The sequence below is a fragment of the Phascolarctos cinereus genome, unplaced genomic scaffold (assembly GCF_003287225.1).
Source record: "Phascolarctos cinereus isolate Bilbo 61053 unplaced genomic scaffold, phaCin_HiC Scaffold_4;HRSCAF=312, whole genome shotgun sequence".
In the NCBI taxonomy this organism is placed as follows: Eukaryota; Metazoa; Chordata; class Mammalia; order Diprotodontia; family Phascolarctidae; genus Phascolarctos; species Phascolarctos cinereus.
Genome location: NW_027555847.1, coordinates 360,305,066 through 360,323,340, shown reverse-complemented (window position 1 = coordinate 360,323,340; position 18,275 = coordinate 360,305,066). Strand labels below are relative to the sequence as shown.

Below are 18,275 nucleotides of genomic sequence, written 5' to 3'. Positions count from 1 at the left end.
TCTTGAGAATTTATGGGAGGACATGAACAGGAATAGGACAAAATCAAAAAGAGTGATTATGATATCCACATTGATAAGATCACAAATCCATCATACCAGTGAGGTATGGAAGTCATATTTAAATTCATACCATTTTATAGCTGAAAGGAACCTTAGAAGATGTAGTTTGACTTTCTAGCTTAACTAATGAAGAAACGGTGACTCAGAGAGGTGTCCAAGGTCACAGCTATCAGCAGAGCTGTGGCTACAGCCCAGATTTCCTGACTCCCTAATCAAGTGTTTTTATGACACCACACTGACTTCTCATTTAGTTTCATTAAATGTATTTGAATACTTTAAATACCTATAAGTTTAATTAAATCTTAAGTTCCCCATAGTTTGCTAGGAGTTATAGCCCTTTTGAATGTAGAGCCTACCTTAATATTACAGGACAATAAACTAAGCTCAAAATGTAATAAGGAGAGCAAGCTGGATTGCAATGGGAAAATTGTGTAGCCCTTGTGATTTCAAGCTGCTCTGTGACACCATCCCATGTTTTTAAATACCAACATTCTTACTATGAAATAGACTACCCTAACCACTGCAATGGTATACAGGAAATAACAATAGCTCATATTTATTTATATAGTGCTTTAAGGTTTACAAAATGCTTCACACATATCCCTGTTATGAAATAGATGCTGTTATTATTCCCATTTTATAGATAAGGAACCTGAGGCTGTGAGACTTGCAGTGTCACTCAGGTAACAAGTATCTGAGGCTGGATTTGAACAGAGGGCTTTCTGATTCCAAGTCCAGCACTTTACCCACTATACCAGGAGGCCTCCCTAAGAGAAAGTTAAAAGACTGAGACAAAGGTAAGATTAGACTATCAATTGCAGGTTTATGGAAGGATATGGATAAAAACTTTGCTTGTTTTCTATGCTAATGAGAATGACTCTTATAGTGGAAATGACAAAACAAAAATGGCTAACAGGAAATCAATACCCAAATTAAGTAAGGAGATAATAAGAACACATCTAATTGCCCTTGATCAATCAATCAAAAAAGCATTTATTAAGTAGTTACTATGTGCTAAGCTAGGTTACAGATATAAAGATTCAGATCATCCTGATGCTTATATTCTAATGAGGAAACTGATAGAGAATAAATGTCCTTTAAACTGGAAGACTACCAATGACATCATGATTTCAGGGTCAAAGATACAGTGTGACCAAATGTGGCTGATCAGACCAACATGAACTCAGAAGGCTCTACCATAGGGCAGGCACAAATAGTCTGTCTGAACATTTGTGATGGAGATGTCTCTAGATTTGCACATCCTCTTTGTGCTAGTACAGTTCTACTTTGCTCACAAAGCATAGCACCTTCTTTGATGAGAGCATGTCATGCTGAGCAGTCCTGTGCCGGAGTCTCCTATGTCTTAAATTGATACTAAAGTTCTTCAAGGAGACCTTGAAAGTGTCCTTGTATCGATTCTTATGATGTCCATGTGACCACTTGCCTTGTTCAAATTCTTCATAAAATAGTCTTTTAGGTAAACATATGTTTGGCATTCAGGCTACATAGCCATCTTATCAGAGTTGCACTCTCTGCAGTAGAATTCAAATGGTTGGCAGTTCAACTCAAGAAAGGACCTCGGTGTCTGATACCTTGTCTTGCCAAGTGGCCTTCAAACTCTTCTTAAGACAATTTAAATGGAAGGGATTCAGTTTCCTGGCATGGTGCTGGTATACTGTCCAGGTTTCACAGGCATACAATAATGAAGTCAGTACAATGGCTCTGTAGACCATCAGTTTGGTAGGTAGCCTAATACCTCTTCTCTCCCACACTTTGCTTTAGAGCCTCTCAAACACTGAGCTAGTACTGGCAATGCGTGCATCAACCTCATCATATATGTGTACATCCCTGGAAAGCATACTGCCAATGTAAATGAACTTATCCACAACATTCAGAATTTCTCCATTTGCTGTAACTGATGATTCCACATATGGATAGTATGATGCTGCATGGTGAAGGATCTCTGTTTTCTTGGTGTTGGTTGTCAGGTCCAAATTAGCAGAGTTACAGAGATTTGATCCATGCTCTATCATATCTCAGCCTCAGAAGCTGCAGTGAGCACACAATCATCTGTGAACAAAAAGTCATGGACCAACTCTCCCTTCACTTTAGTCTTGGTTTGTAACCTTTTCAAATCAAATAATTTATTGTCAGTGGGTTAGCTGACTTTGATATCATTTTCCTCATTGAAGGTGTCTTACGACATTCTGGAAAACATCATGCTAAAAATCTTGGGAGCAAGCACACAATCCTGCTTCATTCCATTAGTGACTGAGAAAGCGTGAGAGCATTCTCCTTTATCCATAACCTGTGCCAACATGCCAATGTGAAACTGGCATACAATACTGATGAACTTCTCCAGGCAACCAAATTTCACCATGATATCCCACAAGTCCTCACAACTGACAGTATCAAAGGCCTTGGCCAGGTGAATGAATGTAGTGTACAGACTTCTGTTCTGCTCCTGGCATTTCTCCTGGAATTATAAGGCAGCCAAAACCATGTCAACTGTTCCTCAGCCCTTTCTGAAGACACTCTGGCTCCCAGGTAGATGACCATCTTCCAGGTGGAGGATCCACTGATTTAAGAAGGACTTTGTCAAGAATCTTGCCAGTAATGACTAAGAGAGAGACTCCTCCTGTGATTTTCATAGGACAACCAGTTTCCTTTTCCTTTACAGAGTTGCACAATAGAGGCATCCTTGATCTCCCAGGGGATAACCTCCTCTTGCTATAAAACCCGGAAGAATTCAGTCAGCTTCTGTATGAGCAGTGGACCCCCAGCCTTGTAAACCTCAGCTGGAATAGAATCAGCACCATACCCTTTGCCACATGAGAGGAGCCTAATGGCATTCAAAACCTCTTCTTCAGTTGGAAGGTCAGCTAGAGAGGGATTGACTTCAACCTAAAGTATTTGATCAGTGGCTTTAGCATTGGTTGATGGCAGTCTATTGAGAACACCACAGAAGTATTTTTAGCCCATCTCTCCAGGATCATGTCCTCATCACTGATTAGTGTGGCTTTATCAGCACTGAGTAGTTGAAATGCACCATAGGTCTTTGGCCCATAATTGATCTTCAGGGCAGCATAGATCACTTGGGATTGTTGCTATTAGTGTAAAACTGAATTTCCTCTGCCTTCTTACTCAACTAAGAATCTTGCACCACTTTCAGCTTCCCTTGTACTTTACTTTTTTTTTTTTTGGCCAGGCAATGGGGTTAAGTGACTTGCCCAAGGTCACACAGCTAGTTAAGTGTTATGTGTCTGAGGCCAGATTCGAACTCAGGTCCTCCTGAATTCAGGGCTGGTGCTCTATCCACTGCACCACCTAGCTGCCCCTGTACTTTACTTTTGATGGAGTTAAATGCTGCCTTCTTAGAAATAGACAAACTGTCTTACTGGTAAACCCTGTGAAGTTCTTGGTTTTCGTTTAGCAGTTTCTGAATTTCCCCATCATTTTCATCAAACCTGTCTTGATGTTTTTGACTGTTCTGGCCCAGGTGAACAAATGCAGTGTTGTGTACTCTAAGTCTCTGAAAGCTGCCCACTCCTTTTCTACTCCATTGTTGCTGACTGTGTGCTGACTCAGCTGTTCACACATGGAGAAGTGCTTTAATCTGTTGGTGTTAAGTCTCCTGATCCTCCTCTTACTTTGGGGCCCCTGCGGTTGTCGAATGGGAATGTTTAGCTTGGACATGATAAGTCCAGCACCCTGCATCATGTATCGCCTTTGTCAGTCTCAGATCCTGCTTGTCTCTTCTCACAGTGATATAGTCTATCAAATGTCAGTGCTTGCTGCCAGGGTATACCCATGACATTTTGTTGTTTTTAGGCAAATAGAAGAGAGCGTTGGTGATGAGTCATGAGTTGGTCATGAGTCTTCAGTAGTAAGTGACCATCCTACTCCATTCTTCCCAAAGACACCCTGGCACGTCTGATAGTTTGTGCCTTCCATGGCTTCAAGTCACCCAGAATTACAAGCTTGTCCTCTTTCAGCCCATTGATGACTTTGGGATCGGGGGTGGGGATACACACCGATGATAGTAGCATGCTACTTTCCTGCCAGTGGCAGCCACATTGTCATGAGCCTGTCATTCACTCCTTTTAGGAGGCATACAAGCTTGCTGACTAGACTAGATCTGATTGCAAAACCTACACCAGCTTCACAGTGTTCCACATCACAGCCAAAAAATGTGTGTTCCAATTCCAGCTTCAGGAAGCTGGCCTTCATTTGCCAGCCTTGTTTTGCTCAAGGATGCCATTGGATGCCATTTGGATGTGATACCTGCTGAGTTCTTTCACAAGAGTTGTTTATTTCTCAAGTCTGTTGGATCTTGTGTGGTCTGTGATCACGTGTGCATTCCGTGTACCAATGGTGAGTGGAATCATCTTTGCAAAAATTGTTGTACATTTTTTGGTGTCTCAGACGCAGGGTGGGATTGCTGCTTGCTGCGGTAAGCAGGCCAGGATTGGATGAAGCAGACAATTTTAAATTTACCTTTCCTAGCCCCTTCCTCACACCAGGAGGGGAGTAGTACAGTTAAAAAAAAAAAGCTGCTCAGACACCCAGGGTGCTGCCAAATCCCACCTTTGCTTCAGTCCAGTGAGAAGAGGGTCTTATGGCCTGAGCTGCCCATGTGCAGGGTTGTGACTACAGCTCCCAGTGTATCCGCACTTGCTGCTCCATCACTCACCCATCACCACAGGACTTCAAGGTAAGTAAAACAGTAAGATAGTAAAATTGTTAAATGTGTTGTTGTTCAGTATTTTTTCAGTCATGTCCAACTCTTTATGACCCCATTTTGGAGTTTTCTTGGCAAAGATACTGGAGTGTTTTGCCATTTCCTCCTCTAGCTCATTTTACAGATGGGGCAAACAGGGTGAAGTGATTTGTCCAGGGTCACACAGCTAGTAAGTTATCTGAGGCCAGATTTTAATTCAGGTCCTCCTGACTTCAGGCCCAGCACTCTATCCGTTGCACTACCTAGCTGCCCCCAGAATAGTAAAAAAAGTAAAATAATAAAATAGTAAAATAGGGAATGATGTGTTATGTCTGGAATTGCAAGTGAATTGGATTTAAGTGAGGCAGAGTGGCACAAAGTCATCAGCCTCACTCTGTCTTCCAGAGTCATCAAAATCCAGTGGCAAGACAAAAGTCAAGATGACTGGCGATGGCCCAGGATACAGTGGATGACTTTGGTGTCTTCAGTGTCTGACCAAGGTCCACAGCCTCTGCTTCCACTGCCTTCATGGCCCATTGGAACAAGTTGCTCTCATCCATTCATTCCACTGGGGGAAGTCTTCTTTTGCTTGGGGTAGACATCCTCCTAACCCACCAATGGCTTTGAAGCCTGTTGGTTACCCTCAATCTGTTTTAACCCATCTGCTGAAATAGTTTTACTAGAATGTGGCCACTGTGCATGCCATAGCTTCTTGGAGCCACAGGTGAAAGTTGGATGACAGGTGGACACCAAGTGGATGAACAGCCCTGAAAAGGGCTCAGCAAACCTTCATGCCAAGGGTGTTAGTCCTTCCTGAACACTTGATATACCCCTAGAAAATAAATATGAGTTAGTTAAATATGAGGTAGTTAATGAATTCAAATATTCTGGCCCAGAAGAACTACATTCTTGGGTACTGAAAGAACTAGTAGATATGATTACAGAGACACCGGGAATCTTGGAAACCAAGAGATATTGAAATATTATTTGGAAGATCCTGGAAAACAAGAGAGGTACCACAAGATTGGAGATGGGCAAAGAAACAAAAACCTACAAACTATAAGCCAGTGAGCTTTAAAATTCTTGGCGAAATTCTAGAACCAATCATTAAGGAGATGTTTGCTAGACATCTAGAAAGGAAAATAATTAGAAAAAGTGAGAATTGCTCCATTATGAATAGGTCATATCAGTCTAACCTTATTTACATTTTTGACAGAGTTATCAATCTAGTAAATGAGAGGAATACAATAGATACAATTTCCCTACAATCAATAAAACTTTTAATAAAGTATCTCATGCTATTCTTGTGGAAAAGATGGATAAATGTAAACTAGACAATAGTAAAATTAGATTCAGAATTGACTGGATAATAAAACTCAAAGAGTAGACTTTAATAGTTCAATTTCAACATTGTTAGAGGTCTCGGGGACTGGGGTATCCCAGAGATCTGTGCTTGGCTCTCTTCTATTTAAAGTTTTTTTTTTAATCAATTACTTACATAAAGGAATAGGTGACATACTACAAATTACATTTGTGGTTGGCCTAAGCTAATAAACTGGATGACAGAGTCAAGAGCCAAAATCTACTCTATCCAGCCCTAAACTCTGCTAACCTCCAGTCTTGAATCCCCAACTGCCTATTGGATATCTCAGACTGTAATATCTCATAGACATATTAAACTCAGCATGTCCAAACTGAATTCATTTTCTTTCCCCCCAAACCCTCCCCACTTCCAAACTTCCCTATTTAGGGTACCACCATCCTCCTAGTCACACAGGCTCACTACCTAGGTGACATCCTCTACTCACTCTCTTATTCCCCATTGTATCCAATCTGTTGCCAAGATCTATTGATTTTCTCTTCCTAGCATCTCTCCTGTATGCCCCCCTCGCTCCTCTACATTGCCACCACCTCACACATAGACTGTAGCTGGGTGGTTTCCCTGCCCATCTCTTCCCACTCCAGTCCGTCTTCCATTCAGCAATCGAATTGATCTTCCTAAAGCTCAAATCTGCTCATGTGATCCTTCTCCCCTGATACCTCAATAAAGTCCAGTGGCTCTTTATTGCCTCCAGAATCAAATATGAAATTCTTTGTCTGGTGTTTGAAGCCCTTCATAACATGACCCTTCCCTACCTTTCCAGTCTTTTTACACCTTTCCCGGTTCGTGTACTCTGCCCTCTTTGCTATTTTTAGCATGTAGGTCTAAGCATTTTCACTTGTTATCCCCCAAGCTGGAATTCTCTCCCTCCCCGTCTCTAACTTCTAATTTCTATGGATTCGTTCAAGTCTCAACTAAAGTCCTACCTTTTCTAAGAAGCCTTTTCCAGGCCTTAATCTTAGTGCCTTCCCTCTGAGATAACCTCTGAGACTCTCCACCTCCCATTATATCCTGTCTGTTGCTTGTTTGTACATATTTGTTGACATGCTGTCTCCCCCATTAGACTATGAACTCCTTGCCTTTCTTTGTATCCTCAGCACTTAGCACAATGCCTTGCTCATAGTATTTGCTTAATAAATGTTTATTGACTAACTGACAAAAAAAATCTTGATAAGCTAAAGCATTGAGCTGAAACTAATAATGCTGAAATTCATTCAGAATAAATGTAAAGTCTTATGCTTGAGTACAAAAAATCAACCTCATATGTACATAACATTAGGGAGGCATGGTTAAAATTGCAGTTCATCTGAAAAATATTTAGGAGTTTTAGTGGTCTGCTAGTTTAATATGACAACCTAAAAATTCATGCAAATTGGCTTCATTAAGAGAGGCATCATTTCCAAGAATTAAAAAAAAAATAGTGAGTCCCTCTCTACTTTGCCCTTGTTAGACCTTATCTGGAGTACTATGTTCAGTTCTGGGTATCACAGATTAAGGACATTGGTAAGCTGGAAAACATCCAGAGCAGACAACCAAGATGGTAAAAGGCCTTGAGCCCATGTCATATAAAGATCAGTTGAAGTTATTGGGCATCTTTACCCTGAAGAAGAGAAGTCTCAGGAGGGTCATGATAACTGGCTTCTGTATATGAAGGGCTGTCATGTGAAAGATTGATTAGATTTGTTCTGTTTGGTCTGAGAGGACAGAATCAGGAATGATGGGTGGAATTTGCAAAGAAACAAATTTTGGTTGGGCTCAGAAAAATCTTCCTAACTATTAGTTATCTAAAAATGGAATGAGTTGTCCAGAGTGATGGTTGATTTCTGCTCTTTGGAAGTCTCCTATTTGTCAGGTATTTTGTAGTGGGGTTCCTCTAACTCATAAACATACATACAAATAGTCATTTATAAAATACCCACCTCACACTCATCCTCCAGCCATCCAACATACTCCTAGGCATAGGGCTAATTCATCTGACCTTTCTTATCTCTGAATAGCAGCCTAGCAGTGTAGTAGGCATAATTGTTTGACGGCATCTCTTCCTCACCATTTCTTTTCACCCCTTGAAGGATCACCCATGGAGACCTACTTTTTCCTCTCTTTCTCATCTCAGTTAATTACACTCTAGGCCATCTCTTCCTCACAAGTACAGACATCCTCCTTAATACCCTTCTTCTTAAATCTCTTCCAACTTTTGCTAAAATAGCTGGAAAAAATTTCCCTCTTTCCTTCTCTCTCTTTCTACCTCTTCTTCCTCTTCCTGTCCAGGCTGCCTCTCCACTAATAATGTCTAATAAACCTTAATCTACTAATAATATACCTGCATCTAAGGTGCTATCAGTTGAGGAGTAGCTGAACAAACTGTGGTATATTAATCTAATGGAATACTAGTATATTCTAAGAAATTATAAAAGGGACAGTATAAGAAACCTGGGAAGATTTGTACAAATTGATGCAGAATGAAGTGACCAGAACTGATGCTGTTGTTATTATATAAATGAGAACAATTTACTCTTCTATAATATTATTCTGTTGTCTACAATAAATTGTTTTCATTTATACAATAACAACAGCATTGTAAAACAAACAACTCTGAAAGGCTTAAGTATTCTGATTACAATGATCAACCATGATTCCAGAAGACTGATGATGAAACATGTTACTCACCTCCTGACAGAGAGATGAAGGACTCAGGGTACAGATTGAAACATGTATTTTTTGGACATGACCGACGCGGGAATTGGTTTTGCTTGACTATGCCTGTTTGTTACAAGAGTTTTGTCTTTCTTTATTTTTTAATTTGGGTGAAGGAAGAGAAAACATTTTTGTTCATTGAAAAAATAAAATTTAATGTGTGTATATGTATATACATATATATACACACACATATATGTATATTGTTGTGTAGGAAGAGGCAGCTGGGTGGCTCAGAGGACAGAGTGCTAAGCCTAGAGTTCAGATCTGACCTCAGACTATAGTTGTGTGACCCTCAGCAGGCCACTTAACCCTCTTTGCCTCAGTTTCCTCATCTGTAAAATGAGCTGGAGAAGGAAGTGACAAAACCATTCAAGTATCTTTGCCAAGAAAACACCAAATGGGGTCACAAGGATCAGACAAGACTGAACAATAACTTATCAAGGAAAGATCATTCATTTTACAGTGTAGTATAGAACCAGTGCCATCAAACTTGAAACCCTTGAAAATAGTGTGCCCTTCTTACTTACCGCTAAGGTTTCATCTACCCTTCACCTTCTAATTACATTTGCTTTTCCTCAAGTACCACCATTAAAGACAGATTTAAAAAATGTTTCTTCATGTAGCCATCTTGTGTGCCATTATATATATGCAAGAGACTCCTAATTGGTAGAAAGAATACTGTCATAATGTAGTGTGTCTTTGTGAGAGCTAGAGTTGGTGAAAGAGCATTTGGGAGGAGATACATTATTCCAGGGAGTTCCTGGAAGGAGATACATTACTCCATAGTTCCAAACATTCAGGGAAGAAGAGAAAGAAGGACTTTGGACACTGCAGACGAGGAAAGAAAGCTAGCTGGCTCCTCAACATTTCCCCAGTTTCCAGTTTGTTTCTCCAGAAACTTTAGAGAGAGAATTTCTCCTTGGGTGAGACTGGAGTCTTTCTCTTTTTATTTGAGCTGAGATGTTGTTTCCATTCGAAAAACTTGTTCACTTTTGTTTGTTGTTCTGGCTTATTCCAAGCTACATAACTTCTTTGGTTTCTATTTGCTGTTTTGCTTGGATAAATGAGTTTACTCACAATTCACTTTGTGATGGTCTTTTGTATAACCAAAGGGAGAAGAGGAGCCAAGCTGGCAGGTATAAGCTTGGCACTACCCTCCTTTCTTGAGGGATAGTGCGAGGGAATTAGCTTTTATTTTGAACCTATTGTATGTATCCTTAGATCGGCAAAAATTTAAGGGGGCAGATAGACATAATTCCAGTCCAATACCCCTCTCAGATACTAAAGAACACCCAGCCTTGTGGCCCTTCTCTTGCTCCCCTCAAGGCAATAATTACAGTCTTTCTTAGAGAGAGGTGAACAAGATTCTAGAGATATATCTCAATACCTCAAGAGATGCATTTTACCAACCCATGTTGACACACATATCTTACACAGGAACATGCAATCTTGCATTCAGTTTTATTATTTTTATTTGTTTTATTATTATTCAAGTGACATTGTTTTCTACTTTTCTTTTTCATTTCAAATATACTATAGAGCAGCTGTATTATGCATTAGATATGTTTTTGTGGGCTAGCCTGGATCTATTTCAACCAGGCAGCAAGGCTTACTGCACTGCAAGTCTGGAAGGCCAGGGTTCAAGTTCTACCTCTAAAACATACTAGACATCCTAGGTGAGACACTTAACCTCTGGATCCTGACAACTCTCAAAAAATTCTAAGTTGCAAAGAAGGTGCTCACTTGCATTTCTAGAGGGAGTTTCTTCACATGGGAGTTTCTTAAAGGAATGACATCATGAGTCACAATAAACATTTAATTAATTATGTGCCAGGTGCTGTGCTAAGTGCTAGGGATACAAATAAAGGCAAAAGACAGTCCCTGCCCTCAAGAAGATTACAGTATAACAGGGAAAACAATACACAATTATATACAAGCAAGTTATAAACAGGATAAATTAGAAATAATCAACAGAAGGAAAGCACTAAGACTATTGATTGGGGAAGGATTCTTATGAAGGTGAGACTTTAGCTGAGACTTGAAGGAATCCAAGGAAGCGAGGAAGTAGATGAGGAGGGAAAGCATTCTAGGTATTCTAGGCATTCTAGGCATTCTAGGCATGGGGGACAGCTAATGAAAATGCTCATTGTCATATGCCAAGAACAGCAAGGAGGCCAGTGTTACTAGATTGCAGAGTACATGGGGGATATAAGAAGACTGGAAAGGGAGGGAGGGACCAAGTTAAGAAGAACTTTGAATGCCAAAACAGAGGGTTTTTTATTTGAACCTGAAGATGATAGGAGGCCAGTGGAGTTTATGGATCAGTGGGATGACATGGTCAGACTTGAGTTTTAGGAAGATCACTTTGATAGCTGACTGGAGGATGAGACTTGAGGCAGGCAGACCCACCAGCAGGCTATTGTAGTAGTCCAGGTATGAGGTGATTAGGGCCTGTACTAAGGTGGTGACAATGTCAGGGGAGACAAGGGGGCATATTGGATAGATATGGCAAAGGTGAAATCGACAGGCCTTGTCAACAGATTGGATATGAGGGGTTGAGAATGAGGTAGTCAGGATGACACCTAGATTGTGAGCCTGGATCCCTGAGAGGATAGTGATGCCCTAAACAGTAATAAGGAAATTTGAAAGAGAGGACGGTTTGGGGGGAAAAGGTAATGAATTCAGCTTTAGGTATGTTGAGTTTAAAATATCTACAGGACCTACAGTCCAAGATGTCCGATAGGCATTTGGAGATGTAAGACTGGAGAGCTGAGTTTAGTGTTGGATAAACAGATTTCAAATTCATCAATAGAGAGATGATCATTGAATCCTTGGGAGCTGATAAGATTCCAAAGGGGGAGAAAGAGAAAAGGGCCGTGGGCAGAGCCCTGTAGGACATTTAAAGTTTTGTAGGTGAGGTCTGGATGAAGATTCAGCAAGGGAGACTAAACAGATAGGAAGAGAACCAGGAGAGAGTCCCAGTCTAAGTCCCCTTTCTGTTACAAATATCATCACAAATAACATCATTCATGTTATAGAAGTGTGTTTTGAATTCCAAGCAAACAACTACAAAAGTGAACTTTGAGGGCAGTTAGGTGGTACAGTAGATAGAGCACCGGCCCCAGAGTCAGGAGGACCTGAGTTCAAATCTGGCCTTAGACACGTAACACTCGCTAGCTGTGTGACTCTAGGCAAGTAACTTAATCCCAATTGCCTCACCCCCCAAAAAAAAATTAAGAAAAAAACCTTGAACTTTGGGAACACCACAGTGTAAATTAAGGATTGCATTTTCCACCTGTTACTACTTTTTGTAGTAGTAGTAGTAATTCTCCATTAATCTTGAATGGCCCTAACAGACCTTTTATTTCTTTGCATGGCTTATTTAAGAAAACCTTAACTATATTTGCTATTCTCTGGAATTCTGCATTCACTTGGATATAACTTTCCCTTTCTCCTTTCCCTTTCCCTTTCCCTTTCCTTTTTTCTTCAGCTATTTGTAAAGCTTCATCAGACAGCCATTTTGTTTTCTTGCTCTTCTTTTTCCTTAGGATGTTTTTGTTGCTGCCTCCTGTACAATACTGAAAAGCTCTGTCCATAGTTCTTTAGGCTCTCTGTCTACCAGATCTAGTCCTTTAATATTCATCACTTCTGTTTCATATTTATAATGAGTGTTATTTAGGTCCTACCTATAGAGTCTGATGTTTTTCCCTACTTTCTTCAATTTAAGTCTGAATTTTGCACTAAGAAGTTCATGATCTGAGCCACCATCAGTTCCAGGTCTCATTTGAACTGACTGTATAGAGCTTCTCCACCTTTGACTGCAAAATATATAATCTGATTTCGATATTGACTATCTGGTGATGTTCATGTGTAGAGTCACCTTTTGGGTTGTTGAAAAAGAGTGTTTGCTATGACCAGCAAGTTATCTTGGCAGCACTATTAGTCTCTGCCCTACTTCATTTTGTACTCCAAGGCCAAACTTGCCTGTTATTCCAATTATAGAGTTCCTTGGACAGCAAGGAGATCAAAGCAATCAGTACTTAAAGAAATTGACTGTTCCTTGGAAGGATAAATACTGAAGCTGAAGCTTAAATACTTTGGCCCCATAATAAGAGGACAGGACTCACTGGAAAAAACTCTTATGCTGGGAAACATTGAAGGCAAAAGAAGAAGGGGACAGCAGAGGATGAAGTGGACAGATAGTGTCATGGAAGCAATGAACATGAGATTTGACAGACTTTAGGAGACAGTGGAGGACAGAAGAGCCTGGCATGCTGTGGTCCATGGGGTCACAGAGTGAGAAGTGACTGAACGACTGAATGACAGCAATTGACACTCACTGGATGACCTGGGGTTTTTGAAGATTATTCCACAGGAGCACAAACTCTGAAGTGTCCCATTAAGTTGTAAAGTTTTAAAGTTATAGGCTCTGTAACAGACAACGTTAGCTGGTCCATGAGCTACCAGCCTGCTAAATTGGGAGAACCTCCGAACCAACATTGGCCACCAAGGAATGCATCTTTTCCTACCAGGGGAACTTATTGGGGAGAGATTCCAATCTTTTATTGTGGGTGAGTATGTGCTGATGAAATCATTGATATTTAGAAATATTATAGCATTACAGTAAACACTAACGCTTAACAGACGAATAGTAAACACTAAAAGCCGACTGTGCATTGCATTGTTTATTCATAATTCTCCAACAAAATCCTAGTAAGAATTTTTAATGAAATAAGATCTGAGCTACATGTGAAAAGTCAGTTGATTACTTCTTTGACAGTTATGCCTCAATCTCAGTTTCTCCAGAAGTATTTAAGGCTGATATATTAAGATATCTGCAGAATAGATATTGTACAAAAGCAAAGATCTGCTAGGTTTACTTTAACAATAACATTTAAAGATAAAAACCTTTTTCTTTACTCAGCCAAGCTTTCTTTTGGCATTTGACCAACATATTTGTTAAGCTGTAATGCAGGATTCTGGAACACTCTGTATCTGCCCTTAGCGTGAGGACATTGAACTGTTAAGTAGTCTTGGGCTAGGTATAAAGATAATCTTGGAGACCAGGAGGTCTGTTACCTAGAATGTTGATGAACCTTTTGCAAGACCATCTTATTCTCAATGAAAAGTCTTTTAACTGTGAAATCAGATCGACCTTCTAAAGTTTTAGAAGGTGAACAGACTTTTAATTCTCTGTTATTTTTGAAAACCTTGGTTGTGAGAACTACTACTAGTGCTTATCTTCATAACTGGCTCAAGAAATTGGGTTTATTTGGCTTGGAGCAAGTGGTGGAAGTGGAAATAAGGAGAGAAGCTGAGGGGAGAGTCAAGCTTTGAGGTCTACAAGGTCTGAGTAAGGAAGAGCATGTACTTAGTTTCCACTGAGAAAAGGGCAACAAGGAATGCAATTTAGTTGCAAAAGACAAAGGCTTTGTTCTTAAACCCAAGGCAAAGTCTAATGACCATTTATGGGCACAAGATTAACTTCAATAGGAGTGATTCTTGGCCAGGCACCCATGACCTGTACTCCCTTCCTTTTCCATATTATTGGTGCTTTCTGACTTGCTCTGCCCTACTTAGACTAGTAACAAAAGATTTAGGTTATATGTTAAGATAAATATTTAAACACATGTTAGGATAAATATTTAAACATGCTACCAAGAAGAGCTGTGGAATTTCATCTGTAGAATTTTTTTTTAAGCATGGCAAAGGCAGCTGGAATAACTAGACTATGAAGAATTAGGTGACAATTTGAGGTCCTCTCAAGTTTTATAATTCCACAATCATTGTCAGCAGGCACTAACAACTGTTTGTTTTCCACTTAAATAACCTGCATAGTTTTTCATTGTTTCTAGCCACTTCTCCCCATCTCCAATCATCATCATCAACAACAACAAGCTACAGGTAAAGAAAAGCGTCTTCTTTTGGAATTTACATGTGTTATTTGGGCCCTTTGGTAAATAGCTTTATGATCCAGCATATCCAAAATCTGCTTGTTTTCAAATCATCTACCTATTTTTTTTAATAGAATATGAGTTTATTTATGAGATTTTAATAATCAAAACCAGAAACAAGTAAAATAACATTGTTGGAGTAACATGGCATAATAAAATGTTTTTAAGAGATTTGTGACTGTTGCCATTAGTACTTCTTTACTTATGAAATACATAAGTCAAACTCTATCATTCTACATGTTACAAAAGGCAAACTGAGTATCAGTCATCGTGACCTGTCTGGAAGTCTGTTTCCCACCCCACTTGTCTAAAACATTATCAACAATTCCTTGAAGAAGACTAATGTTAGTGAAGCTGTTTTGCAAGATTTCTCCCCCATACTCACATCTCCAAAATGGCATCAGGTATTGCAGGGATCAAGAGAAGAATTTCTTTTGACCAAGTCTAGGGTTAATGTTGTCTAGAAGGGTTAGGTAGGTATACAAGGAGATAAAATCTCATTTGATGTCCTGAAAGCAGATTATAGTCAGAACAAGTCTATGAAAGAAATTTGAAAACTATAAAATATTTTACAATGTAAATGATGAAAAAAATCATCTCCTATTATTTTTTTAAAAAAATAATGTGGCATTAAAATGCTAATAAGCCAATGTCTGTCATCAACCAAAATGGTGAAGCACTAGGTAAAGGATGTCCCTTAATAGGACTTAGTTGGGAAGGAAATTGTGGTTATAAGTCCATTGGGATAATTGACAAGCAGATACCCTTTCTTTGGGCATTGCTTGTTATGCATCCTTCCCAACAGATGCATAGGAATAGTACTTATCTTTTAAACTAAAACATTATCATTATTATTATTCCTCTTGATTTTAGCAGTAGCTACATAATATTTAAATAACTAATCAAATAGTCCAGTTCAGTGAAAACAAGCCAATTTGATGAAACAACAAAGTCCAAAGTAATGAACTAAATTTGCTAGTTGTTTGACTGAATCAATCAGAACCCTCTATGGGACCACTGGGTCAGAATGAATGTATAGACACAAGTGCTAAAGTATTTGTTAGAAAGTGAACATGTAGACCATTCTTCATCAAGAAGGCATACCTTACTATACTAATCCAAAACTTTTTTAACTTTAAATTTTAGAGAAAGGGGAAAGGAAAAAAAAACTCCCATACATGCTAGGAAAAACAAAACATTTGTTCAAAATATTTTGATATAAAAAATTTATTGCACCCATAATATATGCTTTTTCCCTCTTTTTTTCCCCTTAGCAGTGTGTTCCCTTCTCTGAAGCTAACTTGTTTCAAAATCCCTTAAGGGAGAAGGGGAGGGAAGGGGGATGGGGAGAGAGGTACTTACTAATTTTTTGGGTTTTTACAAATAATCTTGAGATTTTCCCCTAACAGCTAATTCTGAAAGTCACATCATCCAGAGATCATTTGGTGCACTGTTGGGAAAGGCAGATGAACTGTGACATAAATGGATGAACCTGCTGCAAAGATAGAACCCTTTCTGATATCTTCTTAAAGCACAGATTCAAACTTTTAGTGTTAGATGCATGTCTTGGAGTCCCATGATCTCATCTACCCAAAATAGATAAACTTCTCCAAGTTAACACTTACAGCTTAGTGACAAGGCTTACTCATGGGAGAAAAACATAAATGAAAGTAGTGTGAATAAAAGTGCACTAAATAAAAGGAGTCACTACTGACTCAAATTCTTCATAGGCTCTCAGTTCAATGAACAAGAGCCCATCTAAATGAGAAATTAGGCCCAATGAACGTTTTCTTTTCTCCTGGTTCCTGCTTGAGATGATTTCCTCTGACCTCTTTCTCTTGCAAGTTTTGTAAAGTTCTTGTCATTTTGTTTCACCTATTTACTCCATCCGAATGCCACTGATGCTTCTTTGTTTTTAAACATCAATGTATTTTACCCTGCTTCTCTCTAAACACTCAGTGTTAGCAAAAGGGTCAAGAATTTTGTTTTGTTTTATTTTTGTGGCTGCTCACAACCAACTGCCCAGTGCCAACTGTTTCTAGCTGTCATAGAATACTCTAAAATCCAACATTCTCTGGCCATTCACTGTGGGGAATCTGTATTGTGGTTTAGGCTTTCCAGAAGAAGCACACTGAGGGCCAAGATTCTCTCTTACCCTTTTTCTCTCGGGGCCTAGCACAGTACCATGTATTGTTCCTTAAAGGCTAGTTAGACTGAATGGAGGAGATTGATATGTGTCCTGTAAAACTCATTTACTTGCTGCTTGACTGGCCAGAGGTAAAGAGGGAGTGTTACCCTCAGTGTGCAGACTTGTGAGGCTCCAAAATTTCCCATCCTCTTCCACTCAGCTTTTTGTCTCAAGCATCCGGGAAGGGATCTATTCCTTTTTAAGATAATAATAAGATTTATTCCAGTCCCCACATTTTTTACATTAAAAACCAGAAGGCTAGAGAGGTTAAAGCAGCTTCCCAGAGGTCAGAGAGGTTGTAAATAGAGGTCAGACTCATAGATCCTTTTATTCCCGATTCAGTGATATTTCTACCACAACTCGCTGCTGCTACCAACCCTCAAGATAATTTGTAAGAGAAATCTCTCCACCCCCGAGCTTGTTCTTGGTATTTTGCCTTTCCATAGGTTTCTCCTAAGAACTCAGTATTTTACAATCCTGGATTGTAAAATAAATCTCTATTTATCAATCAATCAATCAATTAATCAATCAACAAGCATTTATGAAAGTTCTACTAAATGTCAGGCACGGTGTATGAAAGTAAGCCAGTCCCTGCCCTGAAGGAACTTGTATTGTCCTTGAATTACCTTGCAAACACCTGTAATAACTGTTTTGCCACAATTTATTTATATTACAGCAAAAGAAAAAATCACTGCACTCAAAAATCCAGAAAATCCCCATCACTTTTCTCTAGAAGTTTTTAACTTGTTGGAGTAAAGATTAATCAAGTATGACATTTAAAACTGTCAAGAAAAGCAAATTTTGGAGAGTAGTGGTACGCAGACACCTTTGGAACAGTGGAACAGATCACAGAATTTGGAGACAGAAGACCTGGGCTAGAATCCGGGCTCTGATATCATCTATGTGACTTTGGACAAATCCCTTACCTTTTCGGGCCTCAGTTTCCTCATTTATAAAATGAGGGGATGGAACTTAATGGCTTCTCAGGTTTTTGCCAGCTTTAAATCTCTGATCTCCAGTACTCTGATTTTATTCTAGATCTTTTTATTAAAGCTAACCATAATTATGTTTCAACTGTCTCGTTTTTTCCTACTGAATAAGTTGATGCTGTTGGCACAGAATGTGAACTGTGACCTCATATTCACAAACACTTAGCAGTTTTATAATCTTTCTTTCCAAAGCTTTAAAGCCTTGATAGGCTTGTACACAGATACAAGGAAATAACAAACTATACAGTGAACTCTGTTAACCACTTGATAGCCTAGAAGATATGTA

General features: G+C 39.3%; 1 long non-coding RNA gene across 1 annotated transcript; it reads left to right on the top strand.

Annotated features, from left to right (window-relative positions):
* Positions 1-12,611: 12,611 nt before the first annotated feature.
* On the top strand, positions 12,612-18,023 carry LOC110213436 (uncharacterized). The gene is made up of 3 exons (XR_002325998.2): positions 12,612-13,429; positions 14,714-14,762; positions 17,677-18,023. It is a non-coding gene; the product is annotated as an uncharacterized LOC110213436 (long non-coding RNA).
* Positions 18,024-18,275: the final 252 nt, after the last annotated feature.